The sequence below is a fragment of the Mus caroli genome, unplaced genomic scaffold (assembly GCF_978045245.1).
Source record: "Mus caroli unplaced genomic scaffold, Mus_caroli_1 scaffold_10, whole genome shotgun sequence".
Classification (NCBI taxonomy): Eukaryota; Metazoa; Chordata; class Mammalia; order Rodentia; family Muridae; genus Mus; species Mus caroli.
The window spans coordinates 27,362,931-27,376,740 of NW_028227265.1; the positions used below are offsets into that span (position 1 = coordinate 27,362,931).

Sequence of the window (13,810 nt, forward strand, 5' to 3'; positions counted from 1 at the left end):
ACTTACAGATGCCACAATAAGCTGCCCTTGCTCTTGTTCGAAATGGCTATGTGATTATCTTGGCACAGGAAAAACAGAAGGAAGCTCTCCCAGCAACTTGGCCAAGAGCCATTTTGTGTACATATAATACAGATGTCAAGAGAGGACCCCCATCCTATGACAAGTCAAGGAGGAACTCCCTCCTATGTATCCTAGAGGCATGGCTTTCATTGCGTTGTCCTCCAGAACTGTGGAAGAAAAGAAGAACCAGCTCTGTTCCCAAAAGCCTCTGCTCTCTCCTTCACAGCCCTTGTCTAACACGGTGACACCAGTTCAAGGCACCCACCGTACAGTGTGCTTCTTTCACAGTCTCTGAGGAGAGAGGTCATATATACCCTAGGTCCACAAACTCGTCTTCTCATTTGGCCAGAGCATCTTCACCTTCTAAAGCTTTCCAGCCACTGGTGGGTAAGACAGGTTTGGTTGAATGTGTCTGGAACAGCACAAAAGGGAACAAAGAAGACAGGCAGGCAGAGTTCCTGATCAGGCCAGTGGACATCCTCCTGCCTGTGATGCCTTGCCTCTATTTTCTCTTGTAAGCTCTGCACTTCATCCATCCTTCCCAAGAGTTTGCCCATAGTGGCCACTCTACCACTACCTAGGATTTGGGCTTCTGGAATCCAATGTAACTAGATCTGAGCCCATACCTTGATATCCGGCCCTTTAATGTGGGGCAAGAACAAGCCATGGTAGTCTGTAGGCTTACTACCCCAGTTGTCATAGAACTCTAGAGAACTGTCCTGGAGGTCATCCGAAGAGCTAATAAGTTTAATAATTCTCTTGCCTAGAAGGTTTTTGTTTTGTTTGTTGTTTATTATTATTATTAATTATTATTAAATGATCTGTTTCTTCCCTGAAAAATCCTCTTTTGGCAGATGTCTTAGACTAGGTAAGTGGCAAAGAAAGTTGTTGTGGATGTTTGAAACATGATCCTTTCTGCCTTCCTTTGTCCAGTTTTGGCCTTTCCACACAGAGAGGGTTTCTGAGCAATGTCTGTGCTTTGGGTTCAAACTGTACTGACCAATCCCACAAGGTGAGCAGAGTCAAAGGCTTCCTTTGCATTCAGGCTTTCCCTACCCATGTTAGTATCTTTTTGATGAGATGAATTGAAGAAGAATGGGCTAAAATTAGGTATATACAGGCTATCTGACAGAACAGTCAGGTATGTCTCTGTGAACTCAAATGCTGTGGGATGCTGCCCACAGATAGATCCAGCATGCTTGAGCTAGGTGGATCTTAAAAGTGCCTTCATTGTTTCTGATAAATTGTATACTTATTTTTTTCAATCCCAAAATATCTTCAATTTGTTTATTCCTGTTTTGACTTTTTTGTTGTAGTTGTTGTTCAGCAGTTATTCAGTTTTTATTTTTTCAGGTTTCTGGTGGGTTGTTTTTATTGTTGTTAATAGGCAGTTTTAATCCATGTTTTCCAAACTAGATGTATCCTGTTATTTCAGTTTTCTTTAATCTGTTTAGACTTGCTTTGTGTTTAATTATGTGATCAATTTTGGAGAAAGTCATAAGGTGCTGAGACTGAGGTTTTTGTGTTTGTTTAAACTGTTCTGTTAATATCTGTTAATTCCATTTAGTTTATAATATCAGTTATTCCAAGCATTTCTGTGTTTAATTTTTGTCTGGAAGACGTGTGTAGCAGTAAGAGAAGACTTTTGAACTTTTCCACTATGAGTATGTGAAGGCTAATATGTGATTTAAGCTTTAGTAGTGTTCCTTTTACAAATGTTATTTATTTTAAAGCATTGATGGTAAGGTTTGAAATGTCTGCTTGGTGAATTTTTCATTTGTATCTTGTTTCCTCTATCTCTTTTGAATAGCGTTATCACGTGGTCTATTTTGTCAGATATTGAAATGGACAAACAAGTTTTTTTTTCCTTTAAATTTTCTTTTTCTCGGATATCTTTATCCATCCTTTCACCCCAAGGTGATATTTATCCTTGATGGTAAAATGCTGCTTTTGGATGCAGCAGAAGGATGGACACTTCATTTCTGTTCATTCTGTTCATGTGATCTTACTGGGAAATTGGTTTTGAGAATTGATGTTGGGAGACATCAAGGATCAGTGCTTGTTGATTCCAGTTATTTCAGTGTGTGTGTGTGTGTGTGTGTGTGTGTGTGTGTTTTCCCTCATTTAATTAGTTTTTCTGGGATTATATAATCCTTGTGTATTCTTGGAAGTGGTTAACATTTCTAGGTTGGAGATTTCCTCCTAGTTCTTCCGTAGGGCTGGATTTATAGATAGATATTGCTTAAAGTTGGTTTATCATGGTACATCTTATTTTCTCCAAGTTTTTCACTCAAACATTTTATATTATGGGCTCGCATCTGTGTTCTTTTAGATTCTGTGGAAGATGTGTACAGTCCTTTTAGGCTTTTATAGTCTTCAGTGAATAGGTAGGTGCTATGATAAGAGGACTGTCTTGATATGATATGTATTATTTTTCCACAGTAGCTTGCAATATTAATTATTTTTTCTGTACATTCAGTAGTTTGATTGGGATGTAGCAAGGGGAATTTCTTATTCTGGTCTTCTGTATTCTGTGTTCTGTATACTTGTGTACCTAGACTGGCATCTTCTTCTCCAGGTTTGGGAATTTTTCTCTATGATATTTGAAAATATATCCTATACTTTGATTTTTTTCTCTTTTCTTGTCATTTTTAGATTTGATCTTTTCATTTTGTCCCTGAATACTTTGTTTCACTTTTTTATTTATTTTATTTAAGATTTAACATTTTAAAACTAAAGTATCAATTTCCTATCTCATGTTTTTAATGCTTGAAATTCTCTCGTCTATCTCTTGTAATCTGTTGGTGAGTCTTGCCTCTTTGGTTCTTGTTTGAGTTTCTAAATTTTTCATTTCCAGATTTCCCTCAGTTTGGGTTTCCCATACTAAATTCTATTGCAGCTCTTGACTAGTTTCATTCATTTCCTTTCACTGTTTGTATTTTCCTATATTTCTTTAAGGAATTTATTTATTTTCCCTTTAAAAGACTTTTATTGTATTCATACATTCATTTTTAACAGTCTTTTACCTTTTTATTCAGGTTTATTGCAATATTCAGGGTCTGCTGTGGTAGGGTTGTGAAGCACTAGTAGAGACTGTTTTTACTTTCCTGGGTGTTAAAAATTGTCTTTTTATACTGGGTTTGGGGGTTTGGAAAGGTTGTAATTTTACTGGCCAGTATCTGAACTTCTCTTTGTTGAGCAGGGGTGATTTTTTTCTAGATTTCTGTTGCCCTTTCTAGTTCTTAGGAGAGTTTGATGGCTATGTGTTGCATGATTAAAAAAAAAAATTCCTGGCATCATGATAGCTATGAGCTCTGGGATTTCCAGTTACAATGTGTTTCTAGGTTTTGGCATTTGACACTTAGGAATGAGAATAGCTAGGCAAGGGGGTTCCATTGGAGGGACAAAATTAGGATATTCCACAGGGATCTAATTTGTCCCTTGTGAATGGTAGCAGTGAGGGGAAGTAGGAGAATTTCTGCACAAAGATAAGGATTAAAAAGACAGATATTATTGGAAAAATCGAGAGTGAGACAAAATGTGCAGTTAACTTACCTTCTTTTCTGGGCTATGTGGCCATGGGGCCTATGGTGGATGCCTCCTGGGATTTGAGTTCTTGGAGAAAGCAATGAGTGAAGGGAGGGATCTTTGGTCTGGAAGATGTGTGTGATTGCCCTGGAGATGGTGGTAGAGAGGAACAGAAGGCTAAAGAAGAGGGCTTGTTACAGAGCTGAATAGGAGACTTTGAGGTTGAGTGCTGAGGAGCAGTGAGATAGGTGAAGATCTACAGTTAGCTTATCTGGAATGGTTTGTGGATTCCTAGAGCATGACTGCTGGGGTTTGTTGCTAGGATAAAGCAATGAGTGGGAGGAAGGAAGGTAATAGGGAAAGAGGTGTGTAATCCACTAGAGAGGGAGGCATGGGTAGAAGGGAAGCTGAAGCACATGGTCTACTACAGCTCCTGTGATAAACCTCGGGTATTGGTATTAGCAGAAATGAAGAAGAGGTAAATATCTGCAGATAGCCTATCTGCCTCCCTGCCTTATAATAATACTTAGATGTATATTTTCAGGACAACCATTTGACACTGGAAAATCTTATTGGTGTGTTTGTCATGACTGCTTATATGTGAGCAGAATAAGAATAACACCATCCAAATGCCAAACTGATAGAAACAATTGATTCTTAACAAGAGGAGTTATCAATTAGAAAAAAAAAAATTGAGAAAGAGTAGAAAATGGATGTTGTTGAGAGTTTTAGGTTGCATTTATATTTTTAGAGGTATTCATTATTTTTCCCAAATAGTTCTCCCTTACCCATCCCAAGTATTTGTCTTTGTGACTGTGATAGATTATATAAATGGGAGAAGAAAGAGGGTAATGCCATGGAATTCAAAGCCACTTGACTTCATTCACTCAAGGTTATTTTAAGACTTTGCAAAGTATTCCTTAATACTGTTATAGAAAAAATTAAAAAGTACTTCATTCTATTCCAGGCTTAATAAAAAGCCATCAAGTTAAATGAAACTGTAGACAGAAATCATTTTATATTGTTATCTTTGAATCTGTTATGAGTTAAAAGAATATATAATGTTAAAAATTAAAGTAATATATCCATTGCAAAGTTTTACTTTTGTTTCAGATGTACTATTAAGGTTGGTTAGACTTTTATAAAATACAAAGAACTGTGAATAATTTCAAAATCAGAACCAAAGGGTGTGCTGTTCTGTACATTACATATTCATAAGAGCTGAAAGCATAGATATGAATGAATGTGCCTGAAACCTCAAGGATTCTATGCTCTATTAAACATAGTTGAGCAGGCCATTGAGCTCTGTCTCCTGAGTGCTGGGCAATGCCTATTTACTTTGACAGACCTGTATAAGATTACCTCTTGTTCATTTCCCATGCTGAAGTTTCAAGGAGCACTCTAAAGACTTTGTAGCTACATCAGTTCACATGCCAAAACAATAAGTGATCCCCGAATATTAAGGAAACAAGTTGTGCACATACATGCTATATTCTAGATTCAAATGAGAATATTTTGTTTTTTCATTTTTTCTCGTTTTAGGCTTTCCTATTGCTCTTCTATATGCTTTTCCATATGCTAGTATGTGTAAAGCAGGCATCCCTTTGAGATCTTCAATTGCACTGTAATACATTTACTTTTGAATAGAGTCCAAGTGCTGTTGTTAAATATATTCTCTGAATGAAGGAGTGGACTATAGGAATGTTCTGGGATTTTTCTGGTATCATCACAAGGCCGAGATTTGAATTTAGCAGGCAGATGGATACCTACAGCTCACATTTAGCACTTTGAGTTTCCTTTCATTGTACTCTTGCTAAACAAATGGACTGGTTTTTACTTTCTGCTATATAGCAAGAAATCATATCATCATATAAAAATATAATTACATTTTTAAATTGGATGGTTAGTAAAATTATTTTCCATGGATTCTCTGAAGTTATATTATGCAAAGTAAATGAAATATCGGTCTATAGGTAAATGAACAAATATATTAAGTGAGTGACTGTATAACTATGTGTTTGTCTGGATTTCTGTCTATGTGTTTGTGTGCTTGTGTGTGTTAATGCTATAACTAAGCAAACCCACTTGTTTGCAATTATATGGGTAACAATACAAAAACTAATATTAATATGCTAAGTGAGATTAGCTTTTTTTGCAAAGGGAAAAATAATACATGTTTAAATTGATATGAGGTATCTTGCATAATCAAAATTGTAAAAGTAGAGTAAAAATATAGTTTTCAGGAGCTGTGGAAGAGAAAAGAGAGAAATTAATTTCTGTTGCACAAGGCAAACAAATTCTAGAACCTCAACATACGAGAAAGTGGCTGTTCCTGAAGGTATAGTTTTGTGCATTTTAAAATACATGAAGAAAGTGAGTCTTTCATTATGTTTTCTTAAAACCTATGTACATTATTTGGGAAGGATGGATGTGTTTGATACTGTTATTATGTTGCTGTTATAACTGAATTATGTAGTTCAAATTCAAATTCATCAAACTATAAATACTAAACATATACAGTCATTATGTATCAATTATACTTCAATTAAATTTAAAAGTATTGCCTGATTTCTAGACATCGTACCAACCCAGAAGCATATCACTGGTCCTGTAACAGTCCAAAGAGCTAAGCACATCGAAGTAATGTGACTGTCAGACATTTAGAAGTGAATATTGCTGATTCTTACAACAGCTAGCTTTTATCATGCTTACTGCTGTCACTGTGCAAATTATTCTTGGTGGTTATATATTTATCTTCCTCATTAGATATTTTATATGTATAGAATCTCTTGTATCCATGACCATCTACTTTAATCTTCCTACTTTTTCCCCCTAAGTTCTAAATCTACATTTGCATACTGATCTGCCTCATTCAGGTGGTACAGGAGAATGGGAGTCAGGACTTTGTGGGTGCTAGGCAAACACTCTACCAACTGAACTGCATTCTTTTTTTTTTTTTTTTAATATTTTTATTACATATTTTCCTCAATTACGTTTCCAATGCTATCCCAAAAGTCCCCCATAGCGCCCCCCATTTCCCTACCCACCCATTTCCATTCTTTTGGCCCTGGAATTCCCCTATATTGGGGCATATAAAGTTTGCGAGTCCAATGGGCCTCTCTTTCCATTGATGGCTGACTAGGCCATCTTTCGATACATATGCAGCTAGAGACAAGAGCTCCGGGGTTCTGGTTAGTACATCATGTTGTTCCAACAATAGGGTTGCAGATCCCTTTAGCTCCTTGGGTACTTTCTCTAGCTTCTCCATTGGGAGCCCTGTGATACATCCAATAGCTGACTGTGAACATCCACTCCTGTGTTTGCTAGGCCCCAGCATCATCTCACAAGAGACAGTTATATTTGGGTCCTTTCAGCAAAATCTTGCTAGTGTATGCAATGGTGTCAGCGTTTAGAAGTTGATTATGGGATGGATCCCTGGATACGGCAGTCTCTAAATGGTCCATCCTTTCATCACCACTACGAACTTTGTCTCTGTAACTCCTTCCCTGGGTGTTTTGTTCCCAATTCTAAGAAGGTGCACAGTGTCCACACTTTGGTCTTCATTCTTCTTGAGTTTCATGCGTTTAGCAAATTGTATCTTAAATCTTGGGTATCCTAAGTTTTGGGCTAATATCCACTTATCAGTGAATACATATTGTGTGAGTTCTTTTGTGATTGTGTTACTTCACTCAAGATGATGCCCTCCAGGTCCATCCATTTGGCTAGGAATTTCATAAATTCATTCTTTTTAATAGCTGAGTAGTACTCCATTGTGTAAATGTACCATAATTTCTGTATCCATTCCTCTGTTGAGGGACATCTGGGTTCTTTCCAGCTTCTGGCTATTATAAATAGGGCTGCTATGAACATAGTGGAACATGTGTCCTTTTTACCGGTTGGGACATCTTCTGGATATATGCCCAGGAGAGGTATTGCTGGATCCTCTGGTAGTACTATGTCCAATTTTCTGAGGAACCGCCAGACTGATTTCCAGAGTGGTTGTACAAGCTTGCAATCCCACCAACAATGGAGGAGTGTTCCTCTTTCTCCACATCCTCGCCAGCAACTGCTGTCACCTGAATTTTTGATCTTAGCCATTTTGACTGGTGTGAGGTGGAATCTCAGGGTTGTTTTGATTTGCATTTCCCTGATGATTAAGGATGTTGAACATTTTTTCAGGTGTTTCTCTGCCATTCGGTATTCCTCAGGTGAGAATTCTTTGTTCAGTTCTGAGCCCCATTTTTTAATGGGGTTATTTGACTTTCTGGAGTCCACCTTCTTGAGTTCTTTATATATATTGGATATTAGTCCCTTATCTGATTTAGGATAGGTGAAGATCCTTTCCCAATCTGTTGGTGGTTTTTTTGTCTTATTGATGGTGTCTTTAGCCTTGCAGAAGCTTTGTAGTTTCATGAGGTCCCACTTGTCAATTCTCGATCTTACAGCACAAGCCATTACTGTTCTATTCAGGAATTTTTCCCCTGTGCCCATATCTTCAAGGCTTTTCCCCACTTTCTCCTCTATAAGTTTCAGTGTCTCTGGTTTTATGTGAAGTTCCTTGATCCACTTAGACTTGACCTTAGTACAAGGAGATAGGAATGGATCGATTCGCATTCTTCTACATGTTAACAACCAGTTGTGCCAGCACCATTTGTTGAAAATGCTGTCTTTCTTCCACTGGATGTTTTTAGCTCCCTTGTCGAAGATCAAGTGACCATAGGTGTGTGGGTTCATTTCTGGGTCTTCAATTCTATTCCATTGGTCTATGTGTCTGTCACTATACCAGTACCATGCAGTTTTTATCACAATTGCTCTGTAGTAGAGCTTTAGGTCCGGCATGGTGATTCCACCAGAGGTTCTTTTATCCTTGAGAAGAGTTTTTGCTATCCTAGGTTTTTTGTTATTCCAGATGAATTTGCAGATTGCACTTTCTAATTCGTTGAAGAATTGATTTGGAATTTTGATGGGGATTGCATTGAATCTGTAGATTGCTTTTGGCAAGATAGCCATTTTTACAATGTTGATCCTGCCAATCCATGAGCATGGGAGATCTTTCCATCTTCTGAGATCTTCTATAATTTCTTTCTTCAGAGACTTGAAGTTTTTATCATACAGATCTTTCACTTCCTTAGTTAGAGTCACGCCAAGATATTTTATATTATTTGTGACTATTGAGAAGGGTGTTCACATTTTGACCATGAAAGGTTTTGATTGTTTTAATGCATTTCTTATTTTTATAACCCAGCCCTGAACATAAGATCTAGGGATAACAAAGTAACCATGCAGATTGAACCATGTCAGCAAATGAACACAATAATATTATTTTTGCCCTGTTGAGTGCACTCAACTATATAATTTTGCAGGGTTTAGAGAAGTCATGTCTGAGAATGCTTGATGTAAGTAGAAAAATATTTTATTTAAGCTTTATTGTCTTGTTCAGCTTTCTAATCAATTAAGAAATAAAATGCAACAGAGAAGGAGGTCTACAGTCAAGACAATATTTGCTCTTTCTGTGCTGATGCTGCAGATAGTGTCCTGTGGAAATCCTTAGGAACATTGTTACTTAAGCTTGTTTCTTAATCCAATAATATGCTTGTTCTCATAAGTTCAATATATACAGATAAACTTGACCTGATATTTAGATACTCATATTTTGAACAAATATATATATATATATATATATATATATATATAATCATTTGGGTTCTTAGGTTTTAGTAAGATATATAAAAGGTATGCTAATCACAGAAATCTTCAATTAGACATTTGACACTTGTATTATTTGTGTAGTGTTGGGGGGGATAGTGTTTTTAGCCAACATACTTCATAGCAGAAGCTGGGAAATTACATTTGGACCCATAATTGTGTACAGTACAGAAGCAGTAAATGAGGATATTTAGTAGTGTTGCTGTGCCCTCCCCACTTATATGCAACATACTTACTCATTAAAGTGCAAATTAATTAATAGATATCCTTGGCTCAGAAGTCTGTCCTTTTAAACAGTGTTCTGTGTTGATGTTTTATAAAAAAGATGCTGTCGTGTTCCTTGTTAGCACAGTAGTGCATCAGTCTCATATAAAGATGTTGTCATAATCTCTGAGACCTGGGATTCTACTGATGAATTCTACACCACCTGATTTCTCTTGTGAACATATAATTTCTCTCACATTGCTTTCAAGGGAATTCATTTAAAACTACCTATTGGTATTATTTCATTAAAAAAAAAAAAACTTTGACACCTCCTGCATATCCTTAATTCTGTGTCAGTGGGTTTTTTTTGTGTTTTTTTTTTTTAAACAAACAAACGAGAAAGAAAATTAGCCAACATCGCCAAAGACAGCATCTGGAAGATGTTTGTGTAGACAGAGTACATTGCTCTTGATTTTACAGCCAACTCCATTGTGCACTGCTGGATTGACTTCTGCAAGCGCAGCCTTTTTATCCACACAAGTGAGAGCTTTTATTCCCCTCTCTTCTAAAAGGAAGAGATGCATCATTGAATTCAACAAAGAAAAGGTAAGGGGTGGGTGGAGTGGAGAGTAGTTTGACCAAAGATTCTCTCTGACCAACACTCTTCATTACTCTGTGTCAAACGACCACACCTGGGCCGTGATGCAACCAGACCAACTTGTTTGTAGATCATTCACTTCAAAAGATAAGAGGCCTTTGTGTCAAATAAGCGGTCATAGCAGCTATGCCATTTTCAATGCCTGTCATGATTGATAGACATGTTAACTCATTTCTATTAAGACATATATGTGATGAGTGAAGCTCATTTCATTTTAGGGGATCAGCACTATAGATTTCCACTCTAGATATGAAAATGACCCAGGTTTGCTTAATTTATCTAGAAGACATTCCAGAACTATTGATTAGTTTTCCCTCTTCAAGTAAATGAAAGATGCATGGCAGTGTGTCCTTGGGCAAGTGTTGTAACTTTCATGCCTCTTTCACTGTTTTCAGGTATAGTACTAAAAGCTCATGGCATGGTCATTCATTTGTCAGTGACCTGAATCCACAAATCACAAGTAAAGATGGAATGCAGGGAAGAACAAGATGAGACCATAAACAACAGTGTGAGTGAGGCAAAGGTCAGATGGAGGTTCAGTCTCAAATGGATAATCACATGAGTGCATTATACTTAAAATAAAAGATTTATAAAGGTTATACAAAATGCTTGTCCCAGGTAGGGGGACAGCTGAGAACAAGAAATAAATCAACTTGAATGTCTCAGAGAAGTTGTTACAACTGACATGATGATTGACATACTGAATGCAAGAGCAGAGACAACTATTCTGCAAGAGGAAAGGAGACAGTTGTTTTGTCCGTTACCAATAAGCTTTTGGCAAAAATTGAGGCAACTAAAATTTGGTGTTGGACCTTCTGCTGCTAACAACAGAGTGATACAAACAAGCTGAAGAAAGAATTGCTATAGTAAGATTTGTTTCAAATGAATGATTCAAACATATACAGGGATCTCTACATCCTAACAGTATACACTAACTGTTCTTAGTATGTCATGTATACTCTTCAAACTTCCCAAATTTGCTGTAGTGCAGAAGATATTTTGATTTATTTAATCTTTTTATTCTGCCTTGGTATATGTTTGTATACTTGTTCTCATAGTCAAAATGTGTAGGTTTTATTGCATGCAATATGTTTATTTTTAGCCAGTATAGAATCTTTGATGTTAGTTTAGTTCCATGGAGTATTTTGATGTATGAGTCTGCCCAGGAGACTGGCAGATTCTTCTTAAATTGGAATTAGCTGGAGACAAGAACAAGGCAGCATTTGAGAAAGTAGAGAGGACAGGAGTTATTTTATTTTGTAATAGGATCTCTATAACATTAGAATTTTCTTAGGAGACATGCACAGTAAGAAATTATTTTCCAAGGGCTAGAAACACAAGTTACAAAGGCATGAGACTCTGGAGATATGGAATGGAAAATTAGACTGCATTGGAAGTGGGTTTTTTTGTTTGTTTGTTTGTTTTGTTTTGTTTTTCTTATTTACTGGTTATAAGGTATTTCTGGGTTCCTGTGCACCACCTATGAATATAAGTGAAATAAGAGATCACTAACACTTTCAAAATTAGCAAAGAAGCTTTAGTTAAAACAAATCAAGAAAAGGATCAACATGCGTAGCAAGAGAGTAATATGATGCCTTAAGGGTCACAATTATTGTTTAAATCTTTCTTTTTTTGAGGGTCAAGAGAAGTACTTGGCACTGGGGCTACAGTTTGGGATTTTCTCTATTTTGAGAAAAACATTAAAACATTTCTCTACTGAGAATATACTTTCCTATAAGGCTTCTTATTTTTAATGAAATGCATGTATAATTATGTCTAGGCAGAAGATGTTTAAAATGAGAGGCATTCTGTTTAAAAGTTTACCTGCAATCATAGTTTTTCTTTAGTGTACATGAGAGAAGATATGTCTTCATTGTGGGTAGGACAAATACTATGCAAATATAGATTGTGAGATGAATACTAGCATTCACAGATTAATAATCTACTCTTGACTCTAGACATTGTATGACAGGTCATTCAAGTTTCTGTCACACTGCCTTCTCTCCAATGATGGACTGTGACCTTGAACTACAGACTTAAGTAAACCCTTTGTTCTTTTGTTTACATTTGTCAGAGTGTCTTAATACAGTACCAGGAAAAGACACTATGACAATAGAGTAAATTATTTCTGTTGTTTAAAGTAGGTAAATTCAGCCTGATATTGTCTTGTGTCTGAGGTTGCTAAGAGCTATGTTCAGAGAGGAGTGACCATTCATAGTATGTGCAAATAAAGGAGCTAGCTATTAGGTGAATTATTGGAATAGCATATATTTACATTGTATAAATTAGTGTTTTTCAACCTTCCTAATGCTGTGAACCTTTAATACAGTTCTTCCTGTTGTGGTGACCCTCAATCATAAAAGTATTTTCATTACTAGATAAAAATTGTAATTTTGCTGCTGTTATTAATTTTAATGTAAGCATATGTATTTCTGGTGGTATTGGGCAACTCCTGTATCAGGTTATAGCACTTCCTTTGACTCCCAAAGGATTTGTAACCCACAGATTGAGAGTCACTTCTCTAAAACAAGTAGAGCCCCAGTTTACTAAAGTATTCCCTCTATTTTCTTGTTTTATGTTAGGTTGGTTTTAACTTCTAAGTAAAATGTGTTATTTAAAGGGGTATCAGGTATTTTCAAATTTGTTTTGAATGTTTTTCTCACAAAATTATTTCAATGGAAACATGTGATTCTGTTGTGGCATCAACCTTGCAGTTCAAGAGTCAAAGCATTGCTTAGCATAACCGTTGAGAATATCAACCTAGGTAATATGATTTGCCAAAGGGGCTCACATAATAAAACACAGGAAACAAGGTGAATCCTTCATAGACATGCTTAATATTATAAAGAAAGAGATGCTTAGTACTAACTATGTAAACTGTGTAGATGGATTCACATCAGAAGGCACTGAAGGAGAAGGTGAAATTGTGAGGGATAAAAAAAAAGAGTAAAACAAAAGTTCTCTGAGCTGGGGGTCACATACAATAAAGATTAAAAAAAAGTTGGAGTAGAGGACACAAGGAAGCCTGAAGAATGAGTATAAGCCTTGGGAAATGACTGGGTTTAACTCCAGCACAGCTCTTCAGTTTTCTCTATTGAAAGAGTTAATGTAGCCCTTTTTGACTGAATTATTATATATGAGCTACTGTGAAGAAAAATTGAAAGTAGTGTATGTATGATGGGAGTGATTGTATGATTAGTATATCAGTACTGTGGAGAGAGATTGGAATCTTGCACATATAGAAGCTAATTTATCTTGGGCTAGTTTGAGCCCTCCAGAACAGACATTTCTTGCTCACCTCTGTGTCAAAACTAACATCTTGTGACTTAATAGATAGTAACCTTCTAGAATCCATTAACTTAGCAGACCACTGCCTTCCATTAATTAAAAGTAGAGTATCACTAGATAGAGTCTTAGGCCTGTAGGAAAACTCCAATTTCACTGTCCATGCCTCTCTGATAAAGCCACCAAAATATTTTAAACTTGCCTTGGATTTTGTGAATTTCTTTGTTCTGTAAAACTATAGAAACTTCATGAAACTGGTTCCTTGTTGGAAGATAAAATTTGGGGTGACAAATCTGTGTTTCCAGACCATAGTGACTCAATTAGCTCAAGAATAAATTATCTCTCTTTTCTATTTTTTATTAGATATTT

At 36.3% G+C, this 13,810-nt stretch overlaps 1 pseudogene; it reads right to left on the reverse strand.

Moving 5' to 3' along the window:
• Positions 1 to 364: 364 nt before the first annotated feature.
• LOC115031721 (myotubularin-related protein 12 pseudogene) lies at positions 365 to 4,968 on the reverse strand (annotated as a pseudogene).
• Between the last annotated feature and the right edge of the window lie 8,842 nt (positions 4,969 to 13,810).